A 5,824-nucleotide genomic window follows, 5' to 3' on the forward strand; every position below is an offset into this window, starting at 1 on the left:
GATTATTTAATCCGCAATCCATTAAATCAGAGCGCCCAGCGATTTATAGCAGCGGAGCACATTCAGCGACGGACCGGATGTTATCCCGGATGTGGCTGAAGTAGGACCGGATGTTATCCCGGATGTGGCTGAAGTAGCTAGATGACCAAAACACTCTCCGTGCGAACGACAACAACGGGCGGTATGATTAATTCTAACGCGACTAGCGACGGGACCGCGATCGGACCGTCTAACACATAATTGTTCTTTTCTTAGAATTGGACGGAATGATTCAGATGAAGAGTTATTAACGTTTTAACATTTTCGATCTCGTCGGGCTAATATAAGCGCCCAGCAGCTTATATTATAACACTGGAACTATTTTGATGAATTTCTGTGAATTTCTTCAGCGATATATATATATATGAAGACATTTCAAGTTGTGTATGCATATTAAACTATGTATTTCTTTTAAAACAATGAAAGCTTACATCATTGTTTTAATTCTGCTCCTCTCCCACCATATAGGCTCTACTCTGTATCTGGCTGGAGGGGACAGGCGGGGTCGTATTCGTCCTAGTGGTAAAAGTAGTGAGATGTGGCGCTTCGATGCTCGGAACGAAACATGGCTGAAGATGGCTTCCATGAAAGAGGAACACACTGACTTCAGTAAGCTGTCAAACTATTCTAATTTATCCCCGTTTTCCCTGCCAAGAATATTTAACCAAAAAAGCCCAGACTGCCATAATTTACATCAATGTATGTTTACTCAGGTTTAAGTAGTCACAGAATATTCATCTTCACTACTATCACTATCACTACTATCGCACACCGAGACATTCGTTTGTGAAAATAGTCGGTTTGAAAAACAAAGTTAGAGGGTGCTGAAGCCATTTTAATTTCAAGGACCCCCAAATTAAATGTATATTAATTAGCCTATAGGGTGACAGGGCCCTAGGGTGACAGGGTCCTAGGCCATTTCATTATGATTTTCATCTCTGCACTGGGACCCCATGTTACAGACATGTTTACAATATTTTACAACAGTAGCTACTTATATTTTGTTATTTAAAGCTGTGATTATTTATTTAAGAAGCACTGTTCTGTACCAATGTTTAAGCTAAAATAATGATGACCGGGGACTTAAAAATCATTGTTTTAATTGATGGCCTTCATGCCCTGGCACTTGGCCTTGTGTCCTCAAAAAGTTGACCAAGTGGCCTTGCCCCTAAAATGATGAAATTCCAGGCCTGGTTGGAGCCCATTCAAAAGACACACAGTCATGGCAGAGAAAATTGTCCCCACGAGGAAATAAAAATGAGTTTTACGAGCACATGGCTGTCACATGTGTTTCTGGGTTGATCATAGATTGTGTTCTTATATCCTTACTGAATTGAATCGTATACCGTACGATATAGGATATAGCCCATGGTCCAAAATGATGAGAAACGAGGATAACTTTTTTTTTCAAAAAACATGGGCTATAACCCATCGTTTTTTTTCATTTTTTCATTTTTGTCAAATCATCAAAAATGAGGAATAACGGCGCGCTATAGTATGCTGTATGATATAGGCTATAGCCCATGGTCCAAAATGATGAGAAACGAGGATAACTTTTTTTTTCAAAAAACATGGGCTATAACCCATTTTTTTAATTTTTTAATTTTTGTCAAATCATCAAAAATGATGAAAAACCGCGCGCTATAGTATGCCGTACGATATGGGCTATAGCCCACGGTCCAAAATGATGAGAAACGAGGCTAACCTTTTTTTTTCAAAATTTAAAAAAACATGGGCTATAACCCATCGTTTTTGTAATTTCGTCATTTTTTTCGAATCCTCAAAAATGATGAAAAACGACGCGCTATAGTATGCCGTACGATATGGGCTATAGCCCATGGTCCAAAATGATGAGAAACGAGGATAACTTTTTTTTTCAAAATAAAAAAAAACATGGGCTATAAATAACCCATCGTTTTTGTCATTTCGTCATTTTTTTCAAAAATGATGAAAAACGGCGCGCTATAGTATGCCGTACGATATGGGCTATAGCCCATGGTCCAAAATGATGAGAAACGAGGCTAACTTTTTTTTTTTCAAAATTTCAAAAAACATGGGCTACCAGTTGTGATGCAACAGAGTTCGCTGTGACCACATCTATGCAAAAGTAAGAACGAAGGAGGGTTTGGACTCCCTCAATTCAGGTTATACTATATGGCGGCTCACTTAAACTTTATTTATCTATGGTATGACTGCTATCCTGGATGTAACCTGGAAAATTTGCCTGCATGGCTTAGTATCGAGCATGCATCCTGTTCTGGGTCGTGTCTTCCTGCATTACTTAATAGCCCTATTAAGATCAAGAAAAGTAGTTATGGACATAACCCCATAATTCAAAACTCTCTGAAAATATGGTCTCAGGTCTTAGCATTGACAAAGGCTCCTAAAATATATTTGGATTCTCCTATATGTTCCAATCCGGCTTTTCAGCCGGGTCTGGCAGACCCGGTTTTTATGTCATGGAAGGAGAAAGGTATTGTGAATCTCCGAAATGTATACTTTAATCAAGGTCATGGTAAAGGTTATCTTGCCTCTTTTCAACAAATACGAGAATCCTTCCGGCTCCCATCATCACATTTGTTCCGTTACTTGCAATTGAGACATTTTCTTAGAACGCATGTCCCACAATATGAACAACAACCCAGTCATCCAGTCTTGGATAGTTTCTTCAACACTGAGCCCTTTGAAAAAGGTGCAGTCTCTCAATTCTATGACACCTTGCTGACCGTGGTTAACCCATCCTCAAGCTTGTTTAAGGACAATTGGCAAAGAGAATTAGGCATAGAGATTTCAGATGGAGTATGGGAGGATTGTATCACCAACATTCACCATAGCTCTATCAATGTTAGGCACTCTCTGATTCAATTTAAGATTGTTCATAGGCTGCACTATTCCCCAACTAAATTAAACAAAATCTTTAAAGATTCTTCTCCCATGTGTGGAAAGTGTTTAACGGAACAAGGGACTTTGTCTCATCAGTTCCTTCAATGTCATAAATTGCAACGTTTCTGGAATGAAATTTTTGATTTCTTGGCTAAAGCTTATAAAAAAGACTTCCCCCCGGCACCTCTAGTTGCACTCTTCGGTGTGATGGAACCAGATCAAGTAAAAAACAAATACGAGGCACAGGCCATCTCACTCGCAACACTGTTAGCTAGGAAATTAATACTACAAGCCTGGAAATCGGATAAACCTCCGACAGTTGACATGTGGCTAAGGGAGCTGGGAGGAGTGCTGCATATGGAGAAAATTAGATTCACCTTGTCGAAAAAAGAACATCTTTATCTAAAAACCTGGTCGCCCATTATTGAGATGCTTGTTACATTGGACTGAAGTGGTGTAATTGAATGTTGTTCTGCCCCGTAATGTCGTCTAATTAATGTTTGATATGTGTATACTGTATACGTCTGTATTGTCTATGTGGGTACACATGTATGCATATGTCTTCCTTTTCACATCAGAAATGTTTTTTAGAATTTATAGTGATGTTGTTTCTGTCCTCGGAATGCCGTGTAGTCATCAGCCTTGTCAGTTATAATTTTATTGTTTTTGTCTTTTTCTTTGAGTTATGTTTTGTCTCCTTTTATTGTAAGTCTCTTGTTTGTATGTTTTTTGCTATTTTTTTCCCGATCTGTAATTTTATGGTTAATCATTACTGAAATGCTTTTATGCCAAAAATCATAATAAACAGATGTTTAAAAAAAAATACAAGTGACCGTTGTGAATTATGGGTGGCTCCCAGAGGTCCTTGATCCCCATGGGGTCCAACAGTGGTCATTGAAGCGTGCACACACAAATGCACATATGCACCTACACACGCACAGGCGCACATGCGTATGCACACCTGGACCTGTAAATTAACAACACAAAAACTAAGGCACTGGTGTCGGACTTCTGGTTTACCGGAACGGGGTTCAACTCCCTGCAGTGCCCTGCTCAATGTGTTGTATTTACCGGAAAGGATGGGAAACATTAGCAAATTGCGGAGTGTTAGAAAAAAAAGGATGGCTTATAGCCCATGTTTTTTTTTCATTTTCCGCAATTTCCGCAATTTCCGGATAACTTTTTTTTTCAAAATTCAAAATTCCGCAATTTCCGCAATTTTTGAAATTTTGAAAAAAAAAGTTATCCGGAAATTGCGGAAATTGCGGAAATTGTAATTGCGGAAATGGTGGAAATGGTGGAAATGGATATTGTATTTTATTTTACTCAGCCATAACAATTTATTTTCTGTTAACCAACTTGCTGGCTGGCAGGCAGGCAGACAGCTACTCATAGACAGGCAGACAGACAGACAGCTACTCATGGAGAATTGGACAATATTGAAAAAATGAAAAAAACGATGGGTTATATTGAAGCGTGCACCTACACACGCACAGGCGCACATGTATATGCACACCTGGACCTGTAAATGAACAACACAAAAACTAAGGCACTGGTGTCGGACTTCTGGTTTACCGGAACGGGGTTCAACTCCCTGCAGTGCCCTGCTCAATGTGTTGTATTTACCGGAAAGGATGGGAAACATTAGCAAATTGCGGAGTGTTAGAAAAAAAAGGATGGCTTATAGCCCATGTTTTTTTCATTTTCCGCAATTTCCGCAATTTCCGGATAACTTTTTTTTTCAAAATTCAAAATTCCGCAATTTCCGCAATTTTTGAAATTTTGAAAAAAAAAGTTATCCGGAAATTGCGGAAATTGCGGAAATTGTGGAAATGGTAATTGCGGAAATGGTGGAAATGGTGGAAATGGATATTGTATTTTATTTTACTCAGCCATAACAATTTATTTTCTGTTAACCAGGCTGGCAGGCAGGCAGACAGCTACTCATAGACAGGCAGACAGACAGACAGCTACTCATGGAGAATTGGACAATATTGAAAAAATGAAAAAAACGATGGGTTATATTGAAGCGTGCACCTACACACGCACAGGCGCACATGTATATGCACACCTGGACCTGTAAATGAACAACACAAAAACTAAGGCACTGGTGTCGGACTTCTGGTTTACCGGAACGGGGTTCAACTCCCTGCAGTGCCCTGCTCAATGTGTTGTATTTACCGGAAAAATTAAGTGTTGCGCAATTTCCATTTCCGCAATTGGTAATTGCGGAAATTGCGGAAATGGTAATTGCGAAAATTGCGGAAATTGCGGAATTGCAGAAATTGTGGAAATGGTAATTGCGGAAATTGCGGAAAGTGTAATTGCGTAAAATTGCGGAAATGGTAATTGCGAAAATTGCGGAAATTGTGGAATTGCGAAAATGGTAATTGCGGAAATGGAAATTGCGGAAATGTTAATTGCAGAAATTGCGGAAATTACGGAAATGGAAATTGTTGAAATTAGGGAAATTGCGGAAATGGAAATTGCGGAAATTGTGGAATTGCGGAAATGGAATTGAAATTTGAAGAAAAGAATAATAAAAAAAAACGATTTTCACTTTTTTTTAAATCCTCAAAAATGATTAAGACTATAGCGATGACCTCTGAGACCATGGACACCAATGAACCATGTAAATACAACAAATTGAGCAGGGCACTGCAGGGAGTTGCACCCCGTTCCGGTAAACCAGAAGTACGACACCAGTGCCTTAGTTTTTGTGTTGTCATTTACAGGTCCTTTCGTTGAAATGTAAATTTTACATTTCAACAGTAAAGTAATATATAAAGAAGAGAAACAAAAAAGTACAAAAATAACATTTTCGAATTACCTGTATTTGCTTTGATTTTTTAAACTTTCTCTTCACTAGTAGGAATAAACACGCCATTGGGGAGGTTTAAGG

This window comes from Protomyctophum bolini, assembly GCF_963924005.1.
Source record: "Protomyctophum bolini genome assembly, chromosome: 22".
Taxonomy (NCBI): Eukaryota; Metazoa; Chordata; class Actinopteri; order Myctophiformes; family Myctophidae; genus Protomyctophum; species Protomyctophum bolini.